General features: G+C 43.6%; 1 protein-coding gene across 1 annotated transcript in view; it reads left to right on the top strand.

Annotated features, from left to right (window-relative positions):
* Positions 1 to 2,722: 2,722 nt before the first annotated feature.
* The window catches only part of DENND2B (DENN domain containing 2B), a 134,184-nt gene continuing 112,446 nt past the window's right edge, over positions 2,723 to 24,460 (top strand). The window contains exon 1 of the mRNA XM_049780994.1: positions 2,723 to 2,916. The gene's annotated coding sequence lies outside the window, so the exon portion shown is untranslated. The remainder of the gene's footprint in view (positions 2,917 to 24,460) is intronic.

Below are 24,460 nucleotides of genomic sequence, written 5' to 3'. Positions count from 1 at the left end.
CCGGGATTCGAACCACAGTCCTTCTGCATGAAAGGCAAAAGCCTTACCTTCATGCTATCTCCCCGGCCCCGAAATATGTATTTTAAGTGAGAAGAACAGAGGGATTTCAGTTGGGAGTGGGAAGATGTTTAATGTCTTGATGATGTTGTCGTTGCTATTTCATCTTTATTTGTTAATTTTTTTTTCATTTATTTATTTGTTGGTTTGGAGCACTAGATCCTATGAGGAATTTCTGGATTATTTTTTGGGTGGGGTAAAGGGTGGGGGGCTGGGTCATATCTGGCTGTGCTCAGGGTTACTCTTTTAAATTTTTTCTAATCTAAAGATGCCTAACTCTTAACTTAAAAATTATTAAGACACTATGAAATTACAAAGTTATTCATGATTGGATTTCAGGTAGACAATGTTTTAACTCTGATCCCTTTACCATGTCCACTTCCCTCACTAATTTCCTCCCTTCCACATTTGTCTCCCACCCATCAATTTGCCTCTATGAGAGGTGCTTTTTTAAATTTATTTTTAAATAAGTGTCTGCAATGTGTTTTTGGTATTTTGCTGATAGAGTTCCTTACATAACACTTTGCCACCTTTCGGCACCACTTCCTGTCCTGGTTTACTCTTGGCTCTGTGCTCAGGGATGAGTCCTGGTGGGATTAGGGGAGCCATTTGTAGTTGCTGGGCTCAAACTCAGGTCTGCCAGATTTAAGGTAAGCGCCCTACCCACTTTTGTCTATGAGGGTACTTGAATCTGTTGGCACACCATTAATGGGTTATTGGGTATATTCCCTTTAAAACTTGGATTGCTTCACCAAGCCACTATTGCCCACCACTTAGAATGTGTGCGCTGTTATATCATTTCCTTTTAGATTTTTGTGATGCTTACCTCAGTTGCTGGCATACATTTATCTTTCAAAGTCAAGTCAATTAAAATCTTGCTTTGAGAATCTCGTGATATATTGGCAATTGATCAAAAGCAAAGATTCTGCGAAGGAGTGAACTTTTGGCTCTCTATCAAGGCTCAACAGAGGTTCATCAGAACCTCTTTAGTACTGTTTTAGGGAGCAGCATTGAAATGGAAAGGTGAGATAATTTGCCTAAGTGTTCCAAGCTAGTCAGTGGTGGATTCTACATCACAGGGCCTCACCCCTCTGTCACCTGGTGCTCTTGCAACTACTCTCATAAGAGTTACTATTTTATTTTATATTTTTGGTTTTTGGGTCACACCCGGCAGCACTCAGGAGATACTCCTGGCTCTGTGTTTGGGGGACCATATGGGATGCCAGGTCAAACCAGGTCTGTCCTGTGTTGGCCGCAGGCATGGCAAATGCCCTACGGCTGTGCTATCACTCCACCTCCAAGAGTTACTATTTTAGATGTTGCTCTCTGATTCTGTAACTGAGGGTAAGACCTCTTATCATACTTTTAGATTTGTTTTAAAAAAGTTTTTAATTTGGGGGCTGGAGAGAGATAATACAGGAGATAGTACAAAATTTGCCTTGTATGTAGCTGACCTGGGTTCAATTCCCAGCACCCTGTATAGTCCCTGAAACACTCTAGGAGTACCTGAGATCAGAGCTAGGAATAACCCCCTGAGCACTGCCAGTTGTCGCTCCCACAAAAAAAAAAAAAAATTGATTATCACCAAAGTTGTTAGTTTTCATGATTGGATGGTAATGTACTTTGGTGGAAAGTGCACTGGACTGGGATCAGTGTCTTCTGCATTTTTGGCTGCCCAACTAGTTGACTGTACAAGAGGAAAGAACAACTGAATTCCCTGAACCCCAGTTTTTCTGTCTATGAAATGAATATAATATCTGTCCACTGTCTTTCAAAAGATTAAGCGACTCAATAGTATTTGTAAAAAATGTTGCGAAGTAGAAATGTATATGGGGTTATTGAATTTAGGGGCCCCATTGTGTCTTAACTGTTAGAGGAAGGATAATAGAATAGTGACAGTAGCTCACAGAAGGCTGGACTTTAGTTGCAGGCCAGGTAGGGCAGAGAGATAGCTGAGACTGTATGTACATCAGGTTTGTTGTTAGGGCATAAATTCTGGTCTTTCCTCCCCATTGCAGAAAGATGAGAGACTGCTTGGAAACCATCACTAGAACAATGAGCTCCTGCACTGGCTAAAACCATCAGCACGACCTGGGCAGCACAGCAAGGTAAGCAGAGAGGTCCAGGCGAGCTCCTGGGAGTGAATGCATTTCCGTCTCGACTGCTGTCCGGAAAATCCCCAACGCACAAACAAGTCAAGGCAATGCATCTGGGTCCTCCTCCTAGGGCTTCAGGACCCAGAGGAAGGGCTTGCTTCCCCTCCAAGTGCTCCAGCTAGCTCCCTCCCCCCTCCCCTGGCTGGGATTCTTCCTTGTTATAAAAAATGAGACACTAGAGGGGAGGAAAACAAGTCCACTCACAGTCTTCTCCCTTCGTCCCTCTGAGCTGCTCAACCAAGTTCCCAGGGGCAGCCCAGAGTGCTTCTAGAGCTCTCGTTTGACTGGAAGGGAGGTAGGAGGAGCGGAATGCGAGCAAAAACCGAGCTGATCAAAAGACAGTGCTGTTTCATGGAAGCCTCCCAGAACTGAGAGAGAGTGGGAGAGGGAAGAAAGGGGTGGGGTGGGGGCCCTCCGGCAGAGAGCGAGTGAGCTGTGCTTGCGCGCTCTACTCGGAGAGTTAATGTGTGTGCTGGCGAGAACTGGGTCTCCATGACAACTGGCCTGGCCGGCTAGCAGTGCTCTGCTCACTTGGCTGGAAGAAGGAGCGCCACAAAAGGTCAGAGGAAGGAGCTGTGGAAAGCTCGCAGCAGGTATCGGAGCTTAAACGGTGGATCTAGGGGCCCTGGGCTCCCTAACGGACTGTGGTGTGAGCCAGACTCTGCTGAGAATGGAGTGGGCAGGAAAGCACCGAGATTTCCAGGTAAGTTGAACTCCCGGCTTGGACAGTTTTTCCCTCTTTTCCTGGCCCTAGTGTTGGGCTGTTTTCAGAGAGGCAGGCGAGTGTCTGTAATCTGTGCTTAGAGTTTGGGGCTCCGGAATGATGTCATGCTCCCAACAGTTGGATTCTATTAGCTTAAGCAGGAGGGATGGAGCCAATTTTCTTGACTTTGCAAATCTAGCTGATCTCACTCTTTGCTGAACCTAAGGTATTTAAGCCATCACTGCAGAGAGCATCATCTTAAGTATGTAGCACGAAGACACAAGATATTTGACAGGAATAGTCTTTCATACAGAAAAAAAAAAAGTGATTATTATCGCTCCAGTCTTGTAACTTTACATGAAAAGTCTGTCTTTTAAATGACGTGGCTTATTCTCGTGAACGCTGTTTTGTCTCTTGGCCCTGCAATGTATGACCTCTAATTAAAAAAGAAAAAAGAAAGAAGAAAAGAAAAGCTAATTTCTTTTCTCCCAGTCATGAGTTCTAAGTGCTGAGTTCTAAGTTCCCTTGGAGCCGTTATTTGTATAGGAGTACTGTCACAGAAGTGTCTAAACTGAAAGTCTGCCTCTTTTCGTCTTGACTAGGTAATGTGTTAAGAAACAAACTGTCTGCCCTTGCTAATAAGGATTTCCTAAGATTTTTATGCACCTGTGTGTGCGCTTTTATGTGCATGGTGGGTATGTGCATGTATGAGTCCAGGGCTTCCCTATGTCTTCCCTGGAGACTGAAAGAGATTTTTTTTAATTCAGAGAACTGTTAGTGATATCAATAGCAGCTGCTTAGATCCAGGTTGCTGCGGAGACATGGGGTATTGTGGGTTCATAGTTTAAACAGATCTCAGGGCACATGGTGGTGTCCATGTTGCAGTCTCTTTTTCTCTCTTTGTCCTGTGTTAATAAAAACTTCTGAGCCAGAGGAATAGTGTGCGGTGAACTGAGTCTGGCCTGGGAGAGGAGACATGTCAGAATGGTCCTTTGATTGCTGACAGAGTGGCTAGGTTGTTAATAATCTTGTTAGGGGATTAGTGCATGGACACTTCCAATTTACAGGTAGACCATGCTTTATCTTAAACTCATTCCCAAGTTTCAGGGAACTTGGTGGAAGCCTCTGGTTTCTCTCTGGGCTGAGGGAACAGCTGCTGTCCTGGCTCTTTGGTTTTTCTTCTTGAACTTTGTGAACAAAATGTCTTTTGTATCCTGGCAAACAATGAGGGGCCTTCTGATTAACTTCAGGTCAGCTTGCCAATGAAAGCACTGGCCATGTCCCCAGTTCTGGCTCCCTGAATGTGTACATGTAGGCACCAGTATTATAGCCTGAGGTAAGGTCAGTGGCCCTGAGCCTCAGATGGGCCACATCTAAAGTGATGCCTTCAAGAATCCTCTGTTTGCTTGAGGCCTACATTTTATAACAGGGGAGCGGGGTTGGTGGGATGATATTGTTGCTTGGGATTGAAGTTTGGGATATGAGGAGGAGGCCTTAGTCTGAACCCATTGGTTGGCATGCGAATCCAAGTTGTCAGTTTCCTAGTTTTCATCTGAATGTGGCTGGGACTCCTTCAATTTTATCACCATACCTATATGAAGAAAGTCAAAGATGAGCTTTCTCCTGGATGAATAATGCATTTGGGGTTAAAAAAAACTGGAGACACACTTCTGCTTCTTACAATTAAGGTCACCATGTGCAAGTCCACTTAAAGTTTTATTATCTGTGAGATGGAAGTAATGACCCCAGCTACTTAGTAGGACTGTCTGCAGTCATCAAGGAGAAACATTTTTGGAGGAGGAGTGAGTGGTGAGGGGGTTGGACCACCCCTGTTGGTGCTCAGAGTTGACTCCTGGCTCTGAGCTCAGGGAACACTCCTGGTGAGGCAAAAGGAACATATGGAGTGCTGGAGATTGAATATGGTTTGGCCACATACAAGGCAAGCACCATACCCACTGTATTATCCCTCCATCCCCTTAAGGAGATAATCTTAGTCATTGTAAACAAGTCAAGTCCTAGCTAACATAATATGTTGTGAAATAAAGTTTGAAGGTTGGCCCAACTGTTTTGCTTTCCCCATTTATAAAGCATCTCTTTTGTATTTGTAAATGAAAATGAAAAACCTCAGAATTTTTTTAAGAAAACAGAGGAAGCAAATAGTGCTTTCTTTGGGATAGGGGGATTAGTAGACTTTGAACTTTGTGAGCTGTCCTTCCGAGATGACCCGAATTTGAGGGTAGACCCTGTGTTTTTCCATATCTCCGAGCTACCTAGTAGCCCTAGAGTCATGAATTTTCATAGCTGGAATAAAGACAACTGGAAGCCCAGTTCCCTCCTCCCCCTGGGTTCTGCTGTAGAAAACTGAGACCTTTCTCTCAGTTCTGGGTTTGAAAGTCAGGGCCTGTAACTAGCAGGAAGAGTTAGTCCTCTGAAAAGCTCCTTGGGGGCTGGGTAGCTCTTTCAGGAACTAGTGTGGCTGTAATTTAGAGGAAAACAAGGAAGTGGGAATTCCAAGGTTGAAGTACTTGATATGCTCTTGGCAAGGAATAGATTAAGAATAGCAGGGAGGGACACTCTGGGGAGGGCACCCCAGCTGCAGCTCCAGGGATCTGCAGGGCCGGCCAGAGAGGTAGGAACTTCAGGGGAGGGCCCAGGCAGGAGTCCCACCAGCACCTTAGCTTTTGTTCTAGGACATGGATATCCTTTCAGCTATGCCTAGGGGTGTGTCTGGGAAGTACCCAGAGAAGTCCCAGAGTGGGAAAGTTTTTCTTTTTTTTTTGGTTTTTGGGCCACACCCTGTGACGCTCAGGGGTTACTCCTGGCTATGCGCTCAGAAGTTGCTCCTGGCTTCTTGGGGGACCATATGGGACGCTGGGGGATCGAACCGCGGTCCGTCCTAGGCTAGCGCAGGCAAGGCAGGCACCTTACCTCCAGCACCACCGCCCGGCCCCAGAAAGTTTTTCTTTTCTTTATTTTTTCATCCTTTCCCAGATGAATCACCTTAGGCCAGGTGGACTTAAATTGGGCCTGCAGCTCTTCTCACTCCTGCATCAGCTTCCCAGAGCTGAGTCACATGTTGGATTAAAAAGTCATATTCCTGTTTTCACTCCCTCTCTCAGCTCCCCTTCTGCAAATGGCCTGGGCTCCTGGGCTCTAAAAGTAGAATAATCAATTACCAAGCTTAGAAGAAACTTGGAAAATCTTGGCAAGGCCAGAGAGATCCCGAGTTTGGCTGGCTTTGCCCTTGCTGGATCCTGAAGGGCCTGGGTTTAAATTTCTGGTGTGCAAATACCATGGCTGCACTGTCTGTCACCTGGAACTGTGGACCCGGTTCCATGCCCCACTGAATCTAACTCTAAGAGCTACTTTAGGAGTTTTGTCTGCAGCTAAAGAGGGAAGGTTTGAGTTACTTCCTTGCAAAGCATGTGCCATTCTTTTACCTATTATCTAACTCGAGGTTTGACCTATTGCTCTCTTTTCAGAAAAAGCTAAAAGTCACATGTTACAGTGGTTGGAATGCATGGCTGGTATACACTGGACCTGGGTTTGATTCCTGGCACCACATACTCTCTGAGCACAACTGGGGTAGTTGGGTGTCTCTGGTACTTGTTCTGAACTGTCACAGGGGGCTTTCTCCGAAAGACCCCCTGAGCTCCACTTGGAAGGCCCCCTATCACATTAGCTCTCCACTAGAAATGTACCTTTGATCTCTGGCTCTTCCCAGTCAAACCCAAGGCTACTGGGGTAGGGGTAAGGGTGATATCACTTTGGCAAACACTGATCTAACCCTGATGACTCCTTACTTCCACTCGTGGGCTCCAGCGAGCTTGCCCAGGCAGCTGAGCAAGGGCAAGGCACAGTGGAGCTGAGAGGCAAGGCAGCCATGCCTGTGCCTTCCCTCTGTGCCTGTTCGAGACAGGATGTGCAGGGAAGGCAGGGGGAGGGGAAAGGGAAATCTGTTGGCAGATAATTGAGTTCTTTGAGACAGAGGAACTATGGAAAGTGCAGAAGGGGCCAGGAGGGCATGAAAGAAAAAAAAAATGACCATCTGGCATAGTCTGCAGAGATTTTTCCTTAAAGCCTGTGGGAAAACTTGCTTTAGTGAGCCTTTTCTGGGGGTGGAGAGGGAGACTGTGGCTGCTCTGTCCTGGGAAGGAGCCCGGGGATGTGTTTTAGGGGAACATGCCATGCAATCTGTTGTAGAAAAAGACTGGGGTCTCTGTCTCTAGCCATTGGTCTTGAAAAATGTGCATATGTGCAAGTGCATGTCTGTGGGCATCCACACTGAGGGAAAAGGAGGATGGTAATGTGTCTGTATCTTTCTTCTGAGGGATTTCTCTGAAGATCCCCTTTTTTCATCTCTTAGGCTCTGAGGGGCTGTTGAAAATGAGCATACAACTCACCTGAAAACTGTCTTGAGTATTGGATTGTACTTGCCTCATCAAAGATGAATTCTATGCAGTTGGAGTATGAAGTCTTCTTAACTGAAGCTGATGGGCTTTTTAGGATTGCCGTGCAATCACAAGAGTTTCTCAGAGCCAGATTCTTCCATGAGACTTGGAACAGAAGGGATTTGTGGGTCGGCTGAAGAGCGACTAAGTAGAATCAGCACAGTGAATGAAGGAAGGACTGTTTGAATCTGGGCAAAATGAAATAAACGGAATGTGTTAGCAATCGGAAGACTTAAGTAAGAGAGGGAAAGAGAAGAGGCCTTGGACAGTGCAGTTGGGGAGAAGGGAGTTCTCAGGCAACTGGTGGCTTGGGTATCTTCATAATTTAGTTTACACTGATTTGCAGTCCTCCTCCCCCCCGGAACTACTGGCGACAGTGACTGTGCTGTGTAGTTCCTGACAAGCTGGGGAGAAGTGTCTGGCATCAACGTTGACAGCCCTGTTCATTTGCACTTGGACTTGCAGGTATCTCTGGTGCCCTTCTACCCTGTTGGTTTGTTCACACATTTAGTTTCAGGGCAGGGAGGCCCCACAGTATCAAGTATCAAGGACCTACTTATCCCATATATGTTGTATTAGATTTCTGTGGAGCCGTTTCCTGCTGAATGTGAACACTCTCATGTTCTAAGAGAAGAAATGTAGAACTATGTGCTGGAGCTTGGGGGTTTGGCCACTGGGTAAAAGGAGGGTCCAGCCTTGAGCTAACTTAAAATCCCAGAGAGCCATGTCTACAGTCAGGAGGAGAAGGAGAAGGAGTCTAGGCCCAATTCATAGCTTCTCCTGGGCTGGGCCAGAGGGAATAGGACAAGGAAAATGGAAACTTTAAAAAGAAAATTAGGGGCCGAAGAGATAGCATGGAGGTAAGGCGTTTGCCTTTCATGCAGGACAGTGGTTCGAATCCCAGCATCCCATATGGTCCCTTGTGCCTGTCAGGGGTGATTTCTGAGCCTAGAGTCAGGAGTAATCCCTGAGCACTGTTGGGTGTGACCCAAAAACCAAAAACCAAAAAAAAAAAAAGAAAAGAAAAGAAAATTAAATATGGTCAGCTAGTTTTTAAAATTTTTTGTATTTGCTGGAGGAATTAGATCTTGGTGTGTGGGACTGGAGAGTTACTACAGGGGTTAAGGTGCATGTTTTGCACATGGCTGACCTGGGTTCAATTCCCAGCATCTCATATCATATGGTTCCCTGAGCACCACAAGGAGTGATATTTTTTTGAGAGAAGAACCAGGAGCAAACATCTGAGCTGGATATGGAAGTGTTCTCTCTCTCTCTCTCTCTCTCTCTCTCTCTCTCTCTCTCTATATATATATATATATATGTATATAAACATGGGATGTTGGCTTCTTTATTCAATGGATTTGGCAACTGTTTTTGTTCTCTCTCTCACACACACACACTACACACACACACACACACAAACACACACACACACACACACAATATGAATTGGTTGTGCTCACTCCTGTCGCTGCACACAGGTTTCCTTAGGAGTTGTAACATCTGGGATTTAGAGATGCTTTTCAATGAGTTACCCTTTACAGCTGCTTTTGATCAACTGCTCGGGGATCTGCTCAGGGACCGTGTAGTGCTATCTATGTGGCATCAGATCCTAGTGCTCAAAACTATGGGGGTGTGAAATTGATTGTTGGGAGGGGAGAGGTAGTGCTTTGAACACTTGGAAACAGTGAAATGATTCTGAATCCACAACAACTAAAAATAAATTAAAAATCCACTGCGGCATGAATCGGAGGTGTTTCTGGCAGCACCAGCCCATGATGCATTTCTTGGGTGAAAAGGGTTTGTGACTTTAGAAAGTTTAAGAAGCTGTGCTTTAGTGGCGTTGGTGGTCATTTGTATTTGCAGACTATCTTCAGTGAAGTCTAGTGCTGTGGTAGGAGCTGGGTTCAGTTTATCTCTAGAGTGTGTCCTTGGGCAAGTTACTGAATCTCTCTCTGTTCCCTCATTTTATGTGAGGCCTCTGTAAAAGCGATAAGAATAACATTTCACTGGTTAGAGTCTGCTAGAGACTAAATGAAATGATACACATGAGATACTCTAAGCCTGACACATAGTAAATTCTCACTGCTTCCTGTGTTAATTATTTTGAGCGGCCTTTGGTCTCCCTCCCAGAGTTGGGGCTTGAATTCATGGCTTCACATATGCAAAAGCAAGTGGTCTGCCACTGAGTTTCATTCCTAGCCTTGGAGCAGCATTTTTTTTCCCTTTAATTTTTTTTTTTTTTTTTTTTTTTGGTTTTTGGGCCACACCCGGTAACGCTCAGGGGTTACTCCTGGCTATGTGCTCAGAAGTTGCTCCTGGCTTGGGGGACCATATGGGACACCGGGGGATCGAACCGCGGTCCGTCCAAGGCAAGCGCAAGCAAGGCAGGCGCACCTTACCTTTAGCGCCACCGCCCGGCCCATTCCCTTTAATTTTTGATTTTTTTTTTTTTGAGTCACACCGGCAGCATTCAGGGGTTACTCCTGGCTCTACCCTCAGAAATCTCTCCTGGCAGGCTTGGGGGACCTTGTGGGATGCTGGGATTCGAACCACCGTCCTTCTGCATGCAAGGCAAACACACTACCTTCATGCTATCTCTCTAGCCCCTGGAGCAGCATTTTGAAAAGTATAGACTTCCATATCTTTTTCTTTGTTTGTTTTTGGGCCATACCTGGCAGTTCTCAGGGATTACTTCTGGTGGGCTCAGGGGATCATTTGGGATGCCGGGGATCCAACCTAGATTGTCTGTGTTCAAGACAACTGCCCTACCTGCTGTACTAGCACTTTGGCCAAGGATTCCATATCTTAATTAGTTTCTATACTAAGAAAGTCAAAATAAGTTTGACAAGTTTCACAAGTTCATACTTTCATATTTTATATATATATATATTTATTTTTATTTTTATTTTTATTTTTTGGTTTTTTGGGCCACACCCGGTGTTGCTCAGGGGTTACTCCTGGCTGTCTGCTCAGAAATAGCTCCTGGCAGGCACAGGGGACCATATGGGACACCGGGATTCGAACCAACCACCTTTGGTCCTGGATCGGCTGCTTGCAAGGCAAACACCACTGTGCTATCTCTCCGGGCCCCATATTTTATATTTTATTTACCTTCCTGTTAGGACACCAGGAATGTTTCTGAGGTAGATCTGTAGGTCTACCAGCTTCACAACTACTGGTTTATCTTCTTGTGGCATTCCTTTCCTGAACATTTAGGGGGAGACTGCCACTGACTCTTTTTTGGGGGGGGAAGGGAGGCACACCCTGTCTCGCTTAGGGCTTACTCTTGCCTCTTTTATCAGGGTTCACTGCGGGAACACTTTGGGTACCTGGGATTGAACCCAGGTCTCTACGCACAAAGCCAATGCCTTACCTCTGGACCCCTAACGCTTTTTTTTTTTTTTTGGTTTTTGGGTCACACCCAGCAGCGCTCAGGGGTTGTTACTCCTGGCATGCTCAGGGGACCATATGGGATGCTGGGATTTGAACCAATGACCTTCTGCATGAAAGGCAAACGCCTTACCTCCATGCTATCTCTCTGGTCTCGAGCCCCTTAACTCTTGTTTCTTTCCTGCAAGCCAGTCATTCAAGCCAGCCTGGATGGGGTCCATGAGGTGCTGCTAGTCTGGCATGGGAGGCCCTCACCTGCTACCCTTGCTCCTTATCTCTACCTTTACAAATACTAGCCAGGTCCCTCAGGACTCCACCCAAAGTACAGATTAGTTTTGCAGTCTGCTCTGGAGATGCCTAGGCTGGTTCTTTCTCTTTGTGGAGCTCATTGTTAGCTTCTGTGGGTCTATTTGTCCTAATTTGTAAATTGGGCGTAACAGTTACCCAACTCAAAGGTTTTTATGGAAGGGTAATGAGTTAACTTACCCTTCCATAAAACCGTAGTTTAGTTACTGTCATGCAATAAACTTGCTCTCAATAAATGTGAACTATTGTTGCTAATGTGATCTCTTTCTCCTTTGAGTGTCTATTGCCCACTTACTGCAGGAGAGAAAAGCTCTGGCCAGGTGGTCCTAGAGCTAAATTTAAGTTCTGATTTGGCTGTAACTTATTGGGTGTCCTTGGAGACATTAACCAGATCCTTCAGTTTCTCTTCTAGAAAGTGGAAATTTTAGATGAAAAAAAAATTTTTTTTTGGTTTTTGGGTCACACCTGGCAGCGCTCAAGGGCTACTACTGGCTCTACACTTAGAAATTGCTCCTGGCAGGCTCAGGGGACCATAAGGGATGCCGGGATTCGAACCACTGTCCTTCTGCATGCAAGGCAAAGCCTTACCTCCATGCTATCTCTCCGGCCCCAGATGAAATTTTTATTTGTAGTCTGATTTAACTCTTCAATTGGATGTCTTATCTTTACAATTTATTTCTTGGAGTCCTAGGAACTTGTCTATTTTATAATTTTTATTTCCTCAAATGGTCAACATATATAGTTTGTCTTTAAAAATATTTTAGTAGGGCCAGAGTGCTAGTACAGTGATAGAGTGTTTGCCTTGCACTTGGTCAACACAGGAAGGACCCTGGTTCGATTACCGCATCTGTATAGTCCTCCTTGCCTGCCAGGAGCGATTTCTGAACACAGAGCCAGGAGTAACCCCTGAGTGCTGCCGGATGTGGCCCAAAAACAAACAAACAAAAATTTTTTAGTAACTTTGTGGGGCTGCAAGCTATATAGTGTGGCAGGTAGAGCAGCATTTGCCTTGCATATACCCAATCTGTGTTTGATCCTTAGTATCCCATATGGTCTAACCAGTACTGCCAGGAACGATTCCTGAGTGCAGAGCCAGGAGTAATCCCTTGAGAACTGCTGAGTGTGGTCCAAATATCTATATCTATATCTGTATTTTTGTTTTGTTTTGTTTTTTGGGCCACACCTGGTGACACTTGGGTTACTCTTGGCTATGCGCTCAGAATTCGCTCCTGGCTTGGGGGACTATATGGATCGTGGCGGGATGGAACCACACTCCAGGCTAATGCGAGCAAGACAGACGCCTTACCACTTGTGCCACCGCTCCGGCCCCTATATCTTTATTTATTTATTTATTTTGGTTTTTGGGTCACACTTGGCAGCACTCAGGGGTTACTCCTGGCTCCATGCTCAGAAACCGCTCCTGGCAGGCTCGTGGATCATATGGGATGCCAGGATTCGAACCAATGACCCAATGACCTTCTGCATGAAAGGCAAACACCTTACCTCCATGCTATCTCTTCAGCCCCTATATCTGTATTTTTTTTATATCTGTATTTTTTTTTTTTGGTGGTTTTTGGGTCACACCCGGCAGTGCTCAGGGGTTATTCCTGGCTCCAGGCTCAGAAATTGCTCCTGGCAGGCACGGGGGACCATATGGGACGCCGGGATTCGAACCGATGACCTCCTGCATGAAAGGTAAATGCCTTACCTCCATGCTATCTCTCCGGCCCCTATATCTGTATTTTTAAAGTAACTTTTTTAACCTTTGGCTAGATTCCGGACAACTTATAAAAGGACTCTGGCCTCTGAAAGCATGCAGTCTACCAGGTCACTGAAAAAGACAGTTTTCACTTGGTGTCTCTGAAAAAAATTTGGTTAAGATATTTGGGGATACTCGTTTATTCTGCTGTAGTCTTTGAGCAGCTCTGTGCATTAGTAATCTCAGCATTGTTTTTTTTTTTTTTTTTTTTTTTTTTTTTGGTTTTTGGGTCACACCCGGCGTTGCTCAGGGGTCACTCCTGGCTGTCTGCTCAGAAATAGCTCCTGGCAGGCACGGGGGACCATATGGGACACCGGGATTCGAACCAACCACCTTTGGTCCTGGATCGGTTGCTTGCAAGGCAAACGCCGCTGTGCTATCTCTCCGAGCCCTGTTTTTCTTTCTTAATGCAGAAAAACAACCATGTTTTCTTTTTTGTTTGTTTGTTTTTTGTTTTTTGTTTTTTTTTGGGGGGGAGGTCACACCTGCAGCACTCAGGGGTTACTCCTGGCTCTACCCTCAGAAATCGCTCCTGGCAGGTTCAGGGGACCATATGGGATGTTGAGATTCGAACCACCGTCTTTCTGCGTGGAAGGCAAACACCCTACCCCCATGCTATCTCTCTGGCCCCACAACCATGTTTTCTGACCTGCCTTCTCACCTTTAGAGTCTGAAGTAGCCAAGTGTGCTCAAAGACAAATCTATGTGTTTGGAGATGTGTCCTCCAGTGAAAAAGCAATGTTTTGAGCTTGGGGTCAGCTTGGAGTGCATGAGGGCTCAGTTACTTACTAGCTCTGTAACCCTGGTTAAGTTACTTAGCCTGTCATACCCAATTTCCTCTTCTGAAAAATGGAGGTATTATTTGTACTGTTTCTGAGGATCGTGATGAGTGCTTACTATGAGCGAATACTATCTAGAGCTGATTTGTGGGTAGCTACTACTGCTTCTTATATTCTTCTGATCTGGACAGTGTTTATTTCTGTGTAGCTTGTCTGTCACATTTATTCTGCTGAGGACTATGAGACAGTAGCCCCTTCCTGTGTCTTATGGTAGATATCTCGCCTGTATCAGCAGAGCAGTAATAAATGCCTCCTAATCACTACTTAGGTTGTAGCTCTTGTACTTTGCTTTTGTGAAGAAATATTTAAACAGGGGAGGAGATGGGGGCTTGTGGAGCTGGTTGAATCAAAATAGAATCTCGATTGAGCGGACACTCTCTTAATAGTAAAGTATACTGTCTGGCCCTAGGATAGGCACTCATGAAGTCCTGAGTAAAGGAGTAGAACAGGAAAGTGAGGCTGAAGGAAGGTTTAGACAGTTTAGACTGAGCAAGGTCTTAAGGAGGTGGTGATTGTCCTGGGCAGGCCTTCACAGTAAGTTAGAAAGCTGCCTCAAGAAGCTCCTGCATTTTACTTTCTTGGAGTTAACTCTGCAACTACAGGTGAGACTGCCCCAACAGTGGATCTCTGAGGTGGGATGAGAAGGTTCTAATCTGTTTCTAACAAGAGCAAGTAGCAAGGAGAACTTGGCACATCTTATCTATGAGTGTAATTATAAAGAGATTTCCTTTTCCTACTGTAGGAAACAGAAACTTTGCTGCCAAACTTAGCGGCATGTTTTAAGTCCCTAAAATCTCCTTTGAGTGCTACCAAAGCTCTCAGCTTTGTTGTTATCTCTTGTTGAAATTTTGACTGGAAAGGTCATATCAACAGTGCCAATTTATGGGCTTGCTGAATCCAGGCAGACCTAGGGACAGGGAGTAGGTGGTGCCTGGGAGTTCCTGGGTGTAGGTGCTTCACAAAATTTCCCTTTGAGAGAAGCTGTTTATCCTTTAAGGTTCTATCTACTTTGCAAAAACCGAGCTCGGTGGAGTAGGGTCAAACACTTTATTTCTTTATGTGGACTTCCATGGACAAGAGCTCAGATGCTGCAGTAGCTCCCTAAACATCAGGGCAAAACTTCACCTTAGCAGTACTTAAATCTATCAAATCTATGGTCTATCCAGGGGTCTCAAACTCAATTTACCTGCGGGCCGCAGGAGGCAAAGTCGGGGTGATCCTTGAGTGCAAAGTCAGTAGTAAGCCTTGAACATTGGGGGTGTGTGACCCAAACAACTAAAACAAAACAAAACAAAAAAAGATTACTCTAGGGCAGGGCCACAAAACGTTTTAAGTCCCTCTATATTGGAGGTAAGTTTTCTTGGTACAAAATTACTCCAGAATCCACATACATTCCACATAGTTCATTAGTACTTTTGTTTTTTTTTGTTTTGTTTTGGGCCACACCCATTGACGCTCAGGGGTTACTGCTGGCTATGTGTTCAGAAATTGCTCCTGGCTTGGGAAACTATGTATATGGGTCGCCGGGGATCAAACCAAAGTTTGTCCTGGATCAGCAGCGTGCAAGGCAAGCGCCTACCACTGCGCAATTGCTCCGGCCCCAGGGAAAGAAAATTAAAGCATACCAACCCTGGCACCTGTAGAAAAAAATGTGGTGGTTGACAAGGGGACAGGCCAGGGGCAGCTGAGATGATCTTGGCAATGGCAGTGACCTTGGTTTGTAATCTGTAACTTGACTAAATCAGCTGCTGTGGTTAGAGAAGTGAAGCTTTGAAATCTACAGAAGGCTGAAGTTCCTTATTATTTGTTTCCCTTTAGCCCGACTTCCTCAATTTATTCACCCCCTTGTTCTGGCTACAGTGGAGAGAAGTTCAATTCAGTTGCCCCTTTGAACAGGAATGGCTAGCACTGTCCACATCTCATTTTGAGTCACCTCCACAGCAGCTCAGGATTGAGTTACCACTCAGCTATGCTGGGAGAGCCAGCTGGGAGAATGCTGGTGCTAACAAAGGCAGTGGTTTGTTATTAACTTTGAGTAAGTGTCCAAAGGGAAGTGGCAAGGATCAAGTGAAAAAGAAAAGGAGGAACAACTGGGATTTTTTTTTTAACTCATTAATGGAAATAGAAACATTTTTTATTTTTATCTTAGAGCGGCTGTTTTGAAATTCAGACGAATTTCAAAAGCAGTACTAATCAGATTTCTTGTTATCTGAAAAAAATGTCCATATAGTTTTGCAGGAAGTATTTGAATGCTCTGGATATCTGTAGAGATTGAGGGAGAGAATTGTGGAATTTACATAAAAAAAATGTAAGAACAATTGTGGGGACTGAAGATAGTATAGAGCAGGGGTCTCAAACTCAATTTACCTGGGGGCCGCAGGAGGCAAAGTAGGGTTGAGGCAGGGCCACATAAGGGATTTCGCTTACCGAATATTCACAATAAAAAAAATCGCATTAGTAAGAAAAAAATCGCAAAAAAAATCACATTAAACATTTGCATACCTCGAACGGAACTGCTCAGGGTATGCGAATGTTTAATGCGATTTTTTTCTTACTAATGCGATTTTTATTGCAATTATTCGGTAAGTGAATAATCGCGAATACTGCGATATTTGAAGGCTGGCCCCGGGCCACAAAATGTTGTACTGACGGCTGCAAACGGTCCTCGGGCCACGAGTTTGAGACCCCTGGTATAGAGGGTAAAGCTCTCTCTCTAGCCCAGGTTCAATCCCGGGCACCTAATGGTCCCCTAAGCATTGCCAGGAGTGACCCTTGAGTATAGAGGTAGAAGGATCTGAAGACCACCAACTGTGGGCCTAATGTTCATCCCAAAGAAAAATTTGGTGAGTCGGATGTGCTACGTAGACCGTTACACCTGTGACTTCCTCTTGGCCCTTGAATAAGTTACTATTTTGTCAGTGAAGGAGTGGGAATAAGAGAAAAAGAGAAAAAGAACAGTAGCCATATACTTGCCTTGCACAGGAGCCAATTCTCTGGCATTTAATCTCTGGCATTCCATGTGGTCCCTACCAAGCTTTTCCAGAAGTGATTCCTGAGTGCAGAGCCATGAGTAAGTCTTGAGAAGAGACGGATGTGATGCAAAAATAAAATAAGGGGCCAGAGAGATAGATAGTACAGCGGGTAGAATGTTTGCCCTATGTTTGGCTGACCCAGATTCTAACTCTGGCATCTCATATAGTCCCCTGAGCACTGCCATGAGTAATTCCTGAGTGCAGAGCCAGGAATAATCCCTGGATATTGCCAGATGGACACCGTCCCAAAACAAAAGAAAACAAAACAAAACAAAACAAAAAACCAAAATGAGTTGTGATTAAACTTATGCTTCCCAAGGCTTTTTCTCTTTCCTAGTTACTATCTTTTCTGAGGTTCTGTATCCTCCTGTTCTATTGATAGGAGTTATTACAGTTGGAGAAAGAAGTGGGGTGACTCAACTCTGCCTGTCTTGTTTAGAAACGGTTTGAATTTATTTATTCATTCAGCACATACTTTTGGAGCATTCATTCTTTTCCAGGCACTGTTGTATATGCTGCGTATCTCGAGATAACTAAGACAGCAAATTCCTTGCGTCATGGAGCTGAAAGTGTAGTGGGAGAGACGTCAGTAAACAAATCAATAAATAAGATAAAGATAATGATAGGAAGGAAATAATGGTGATGTAAAAAAGGTGTAACAGGGACTTGGAAGCTATTTTTAAAAGAGTTGAGAGAACTTTTTTTCCCTGAAAATGAGACATTGCAGCTTATTCGAGGATGAAAAGAAGCCATGAATGTGCAGATTTGGCTCAAGTTCATATCTGGAAGAGGGAACAACAAAAGTAAAACTCCTGAGGTAGGAAAGAGCTTGGCATGTTAAAAGACTATAAAAAGAATAATTGTTAGACTACAGTAGGGTGCTAGTGGATATAGAAGTTTAGGGTAAAGGTAGCCTACGGCTGATACTTCAGGCCAAAACTTTTGGCCGTGGTAGGGAGTTTGGAAAGTCAATCAAAAGGGATTTTTTTTTAATGTTTTTAACACAAATAGGTATACTGTGCTAATAATGAAGAGGGATGACTGGTTAAGAAAAATACTGAATTTGATTTAAGTAGAATCATGAAAAAGAATGTGGGGAAATAGAGGGATTTAAAATGGTGATAAACATAACTAATGAGGTAAAGGACATTAAGTTAATGTTATTAAATTCTGCAAATTCTTAAGTTTAAGCAGTATGAGAATTAAAATGTTAAAATAAAATGTTTAATTTATAGAATGCTTTCTCTGTACTATAATTAGAATATACTAGGCATCCTATTAGTAAATTCTCACAACAGTCTCTGAGTCACTTTGTTAATATTCTGGTGTCTGCAGATGAATTCAGTGTGTCTAATTTGCTTAAAATACAAGTCAAAGTTTCTATGGTTCCAGAGGATGTCCTTCACTATCCCTATTCTGATTGATATAGCCAAAAGCACATCCTCATTGCTATCTAATATACTTGACGAAAATTCCCCCCTGAATTACTATGTGCAATTAACTCTGTTATTTCTTCATTCTGACCTTTGGAAGTTTACTGGATTTGGGATGCTATGGAATTAGATGAATTTTCTTTCTTCCTTCCTCTCTTCCTCCCCATCTTCCTTCCACCCTCACTCCCCTCCCCCCTTCTCTCTTTCCTTCCTTTCCCTCTCTCTTCCTTCCTTACCCCCTTTTCTTCCACTGAAAGGACTTTTTGATTAAATATTGAGGATTCCAGTCTACATGAAAAAAATTAAGGAATAGTGGAGGTTGTGGCAAAATTTACATAGCTTCTTTTATCTGGATAATAAGTGATGTAACTTTCCTACTGATAACCAAGGAGTAGTTGGATATCCTAAATTATGAATTCCTTTGTTTTTGTTTTTGTTTTTGGGTTACACCTGGGAGCACTCAGGAGTTACTCCTGGCTCTGTGCTCAGAAATCGCTCCTGGCAGGCTCGGGGGACCATATGGGATTCGGACCACCGTCCTTCTGCATGCAAGGCAAACGCCTTACCTCTGTGCTATTCTCCGGCCCCATGAGTCCTATTTTTAAAGTAATAGAATTTGTTTTTGGAAAATTTACATTATACATTATACAATAACTAGTGTTCTGTTTTGTTTTGGTTTTGGTTTTTGGTTTTTGGGTCACATGTGGCGATACTCAGGGGCCACTCCTGGCTCTGCACTCAAAAATAGCTCCTGGCAGGCTCAGGAGACCATACATATGGGATGCCAGGAATCAAACCAGGTTTCATCTGGTGTTGGCTGCATGCAAGGCAAACGCAGCACTGCTGTAATAGCCAGTGTTTGTAAATACGTTTTACTTAGTTAAACTCTGAGTCACTAATCAGACTGAGTCACCAAGTTTATTAGATATGTCTGTTTTTAGTTGTGGGGCCACATTGGGCACTTTTGACCCAGGGCATGTGATGATAGAGATCTAATCCAGGACTTTATACATGTAAGATACATGTTTCACCACTTGAATCACATCCGCAGCCTTTATTGAAAATATTTAAAGAAAGAAATTTGTCACAGGACTGGAGTGATAGTACGGCAGGTAGGTGTATTTGCCCTGCAAATGGCCAGCCTGAATTTTATATCTGACATCCAGATGGACCCCTGAATTCTACCAGGAGTAATCCCTGAGAATAGAACCATAAGCCTTAAAACCACCAGATGTAGGCCCAAAACTAAACAACAACAAATTTGGAAAGAAAGAAGTATATAAGGGGCTACATAAATAGTACAGCAGGTAGAACAGGTAAATAACAGTAAATAGGTAAACAGTAAAGCAGGTAAGTAATAAATAGAAAGAAAAGATAGGCTGATGCAATAGTAGAGAAAATAGGACATTTGCCTTGCACGAGTCCAACACTTGTTTGATCGTCGACACCATATATGAACCCCTGAGCCTGCTAGGAGTAATCCCTGAATGCAAAACCAGGACTGAGTTCTGATTTCTGCTGGGTGTGGCCCAAAACAAAGCAAACAAACAACGATATAATTTGTATAATTATATAACTACATAATTATATAACTACATAATTTTAAAGAACTATATAAGAACATAATTTTCTTATGTCAGAATTTGAACATTGAGTAGTTTCTGTTAGTGCATACTTTTTCGAAGGTTTGATCCCATTTTGGGTTCTATAAACCAAAGCTGAGGCTTCTGAAATGAAAATGAGTGGGGTGTTTATAAACTCTCATTCCTCAGTGTTCAAGAGATCTATGTTGGGCCTAGTCAGCTGGCTTAGATGGAAGAGATTGTGAAGAACACAGCAGGGCTAAGATTGAATTTCAATCTTCGCTTGGATTCCTGACATACAGTGGAATTTCTGTTGTAAGTAATGGAATTCTGCTTTCTTTCCTGTTTTAGTAACTACTTGGCTTCAGATGTTTTGAAAAGATACTTGGGTAGAAAGATTTTTTTAGTGGGGATCTTTGGATCCTGAACATTGTTTGAATGCACAGACATAAAGTGGTTACCTACCAGGAGCAGATGCAGGTGAATGATTTAGGGGTGAGACTGAAAGATTGTTTGAAGGGAGATCTTGAAGGACTTTTGCTCACCGGAGATTTGAAAAATTGCCCTCCTTCTAAACACAGGAAATGAATACAATTGGCTTTGGTTTGCTGTAAAAGAAACCTATGAGACCATATGGAATAGATAATTGTCTCTTGTTGCTTATAACTAGAGAGGTGATATTCCCATCTCTCAAAACTCATTTAAAGGAGACTATAAAGGTTAGACTGGATTGGGGCCGGAGAGATAGCATGGAGGAAAGGCGCTTGCCTTGCATGCAGAAGGCCAGTGGTTCGAATCCAGCATCCCATATGGTCCCCCGAGCCTGCCAGGAGTAACCCCTGAGTGCTGCTGGATGTGACCCAAAAATCAAAAAAGAAAAAAAAAGGTTAGACTGGATTGGGGTGGGAGGCTCAGTGTTTGTGTACTGACCTTGTTTGCGGAGCTCTCTCTAGCCTTACAAGCAGTCATCTTCAGACTTGATTTTGTACCAGGCTCATTTGGAGAACTTGTTTCTAATTCAGTATGTCTGAAGTGCAACTGGAGAATTCATTTAAAATTTTTTGGTCTTGGGGACACACACAATGGTTCTTGAGGGCTACTCCTGGCTTAGTGCCCAGGAACCAGGTATTGACAATGATCAAACCCAGGGCTACTGCCTATGAAGCATGTGCTCCAGTCCAACCCTTTTAGCCATATCCCTGACCCCTGCAAATTCACATTTTTAATATTCCTAACTAGTTGCTACTGCTGTAACTGCTGGTTGGGAACCACCTTTAAGGGGCATGTGGCAGTTGAAATTGAAGTGTGAGTGTGAGATGGCATGCCTTCTTTCATGATTGCATGTTTACATGATCAGGGTTTACTTAATGATGTCAATAGAGCCTGGTAAAAGTCTGTGCCTGCAAACTCCACACTCTTCTCACAGGTATCTGTATCACCTTCCAATGAGATTTCTAGTTACACACAGGGCTATACAGCCCCTGAGTTTTGGAAAATACCCAAAGACTCTTGATTCTACTAGAAGAGGTGACATTTCTGCCCAGATAAGCACCCACTCTGCCCTTCACACAATCTCCCGATTGGCACGGCCATTTCAGGGACTCACTGAGTGCTATTGATTAGCCAGGTTTGCACCGGACATGCCTGGGAGATTATCTCTTTCACCCAGGAGTTGAATTTCAAGGGCAAAGCCTGCAGTTGGCAGTGGATAGGCTGTGAACACCTGGAAGAGCATTTCACTGGCTTTAGCATTTAGCCAGGCCTCAGTGCCTCTTCCCACAGAGGTCAGGTTTTCTCCTTTTATAGTACACCAGTAGGTAACTTTGGGGTAGTGGGAATGTTTGTCTGACAGCAGCATGGTTTTGGGCTCTTCTTGTGGAGCTGTGTTTGAAACTGCGGCTTCAGGTGAGACCCTAGAGTTTGGAATGGCAACAACTCCCTTTCTTAGCATTCTCATCTCTTGACTTCTTGTCTGTGCTTGCTTCTCCCTTTTTGGTAACAGGGAGCCAATGTGTGTGGTGGTGAATGTGGAGGTAGATTCTTATTCTGGTCAGTAGCTCTGAGAATTTTTTTCCCCCAAGGCTTCCCTTTTGCTTCCTTATTAGTTTACCATCAGAATTCTGATTTATTGCAAGGAGAAATAGTAAAGGGCACCTGACTAGCACTGTCCTGCACACACAGAAAATAAGCATTTTTTTAAAGGCTCACTGGGTTAAATTAGGAGACAATAACATTGAACCTGGTGCTGCCCTACAGGTTGAAGGAGTCTTGTTGGCACAGTTGTAACCTGTTGGTTATATTGGTTGGGAACATTGAGCGACTTCTAGGTACCTTCAACCTAAGATGGGAAAATGAGTTCCTGAGGGGGCAGAACTTCGGCAAGCCTTTCCATCTTCTGTTGATTCAAGGCTTTGTTGTACATAAGAATTGCAGTGATTCAGATTGGACAGTATGAATGAAATTGACTCTTCTGGGTAGTTTAAAACACTAGTAAAAGAAACCATGTATTTTATCTTTAAATACCCTCAGCAGTGCTCAGAGTTCACTCCTGGCAGTGCTCAGGAGACCATATGTGCTACCAGGGATTGAATTTGTACAAGGCAAATGCCCTAACCCCTATACTGTTTCTCCAACCTCAATACATTTTTATTTGGGGCCACACCCAGCTATGCTCAAGGTTTACTTCAGGGATTATTCCTGGTGGGACTCGGAGGACCATATGGGATATAGGAGACCAAAACTAAGTAAAAGTAGGTTGGTTACCTACAATGCAAGTACCCTACCTACTGTACTATCATCTTGGTCCCTCAGGATAGTTTTGTTTAAGGTTTTCTTTAAAAAGGCAATATATGGGGCCAGAGAGATAGCATGGAGGTACGGTGTTTGCCTTGCATGCAGAAGGACAGTGGTTTGAATCCTGGCATCCCATATGGTTCTCTGAGACTGCCGGGGGTGATTTCTGAGCGTAGAGCCAGTAGCCCCTGAGCGCTGCTGGGTGTGACCCAAAAACCAAAAAAAAAGTGGGGGGCAATATATTTGTTCTAAAATAGTTTACAAAATTGAGAATTAAAAGTTAAAAAATGGCCTGTGGTAAATTTATACTTCAAACTATAGTCATTGTTAATAGTTGGGTATCAATAGATATTTTTTACATTCATATATACATTTACTTTTAAAATATTATGTTCTAATAAAAAAGTAGAAAAAAGTGTTGGTAAGAATATGGTGAATTGGGGCCGGAGAGATAGCATGGAGGTAAGGCGTTTGCCTTTCATGCAGAAGGTCAGATCCGGGTCAAATCCCGGCATCCCATATGGTCCCCTGAGCCTGCCAGGAGAGATTTCTGAGCATAGAGCCAGGAGTAACCCCTGAGCACTGCCGGGTGTGACCCAAAAACAAAAACAAAAACAAAAAAGAAAATAAAAAGAATATGGTGAAACAGAACTCTCCCACCTTGTTGGTAGGAATGTAAATAAATGGTGTGGTTGTGGAAAACAGTTCAGTGGTTTCTAAAAAGCTAGAACTTGCCACAATATAGAAAATCAAATGCTAAATATAAAAGAATAAGAACAACAAAAAAATGAGAGCAGGTATAATTGTTCTTTTGGCCAGTATTCACAACTGCTTTCTTCACAGTACCCTATGGGTAGAAACAACACATGTATTTATTCATAGACGAACAAAATGTCATACAAATGTCATACATACAAGGAATATTATTTAGCCATAAAAGGAATGGAATCCTGTTGCTTTTTGAAACATAGAAGAACCTTGAAAATACTGTGCTAAGTAAAATAAGCTAGATATGAAAAGGGCAGATCTAGAATTATTATTTAACTCTGCTTATATGAAGTATCTTTAATAGGCATACGGGTGGAGGTAGAAAGTAGATTAGACCTTACTGAGAGTGTGGGGGATGGGAGAATGATGAGTAATTGCTTTATAATTAATAGACTTCTTTTGTGGGTGATGAGGAAATTTTGGAAATACACAGTGGTGCTTGTTGCATAACTGTGCTTTGCATAACTAGTTGCTAATATCACTGCATTGTAAATATTGACAGTGGGGCCTGTACATATAGTTTAGTGGCTTAGAACTCCTCTCTTATAAGACAAAAAGCCAGTGATTCAATCGCTGGTGCTGCCACAGTGCTGAGCTAGATTGTGATGGCTTTATTATCAACACAGGACTGCTCTGCTCTTTGTGATCTCTTGACACCAGCTGCACTGCAATCTGGTTAGTGTGGGCATTGTAGCTAAAATCATGTATACACTTTATGGCCAGGGAGTATGACCACTTGGCCTACAGCACAAATAAAATAGATGTACAAACACCACAGCTAGATATGTTTGTGTGGTCTCCTGTCATCACAACCATGACAAATGGAAGAGAAAAAAATTAGTTTTGGTTCTTGGGGGCACACCTATTGATGCTTGGGGCATCATGTGATGCTAGAGATTGAATTCAGGGCTTCCATATGCAAAGTCATCTCCCTGGTCTTGGGAGAAATAAAGTTTCTGTTAAAAAGTGTTTACAGGGGCCGGCGAGGTGGCGCTAGAGGTAAGGTGTCTGCCTTGTAAGTGCTAGCCAAGGATCAGGACCACGGTTCGATCCCCCGGTGTCCCATATGGTCCCCCCAAGCCAGGGGCAATTTCTGAGCGCTTAGCCAGGAATAACCCCTGAGCACCAAACGGGTGTGACCCTAAAATAAAAAATAAAAAAAAAAGTGTTTACAATGGTAAATTTTA

This window comes from Suncus etruscus, chromosome 9 (genome assembly GCF_024139225.1).
Source record: "Suncus etruscus isolate mSunEtr1 chromosome 9, mSunEtr1.pri.cur, whole genome shotgun sequence".
Taxonomy (NCBI): Eukaryota; Metazoa; Chordata; class Mammalia; order Eulipotyphla; family Soricidae; genus Suncus; species Suncus etruscus.
This window is presented reverse-complemented; position numbering and strand designations above follow the sequence as displayed.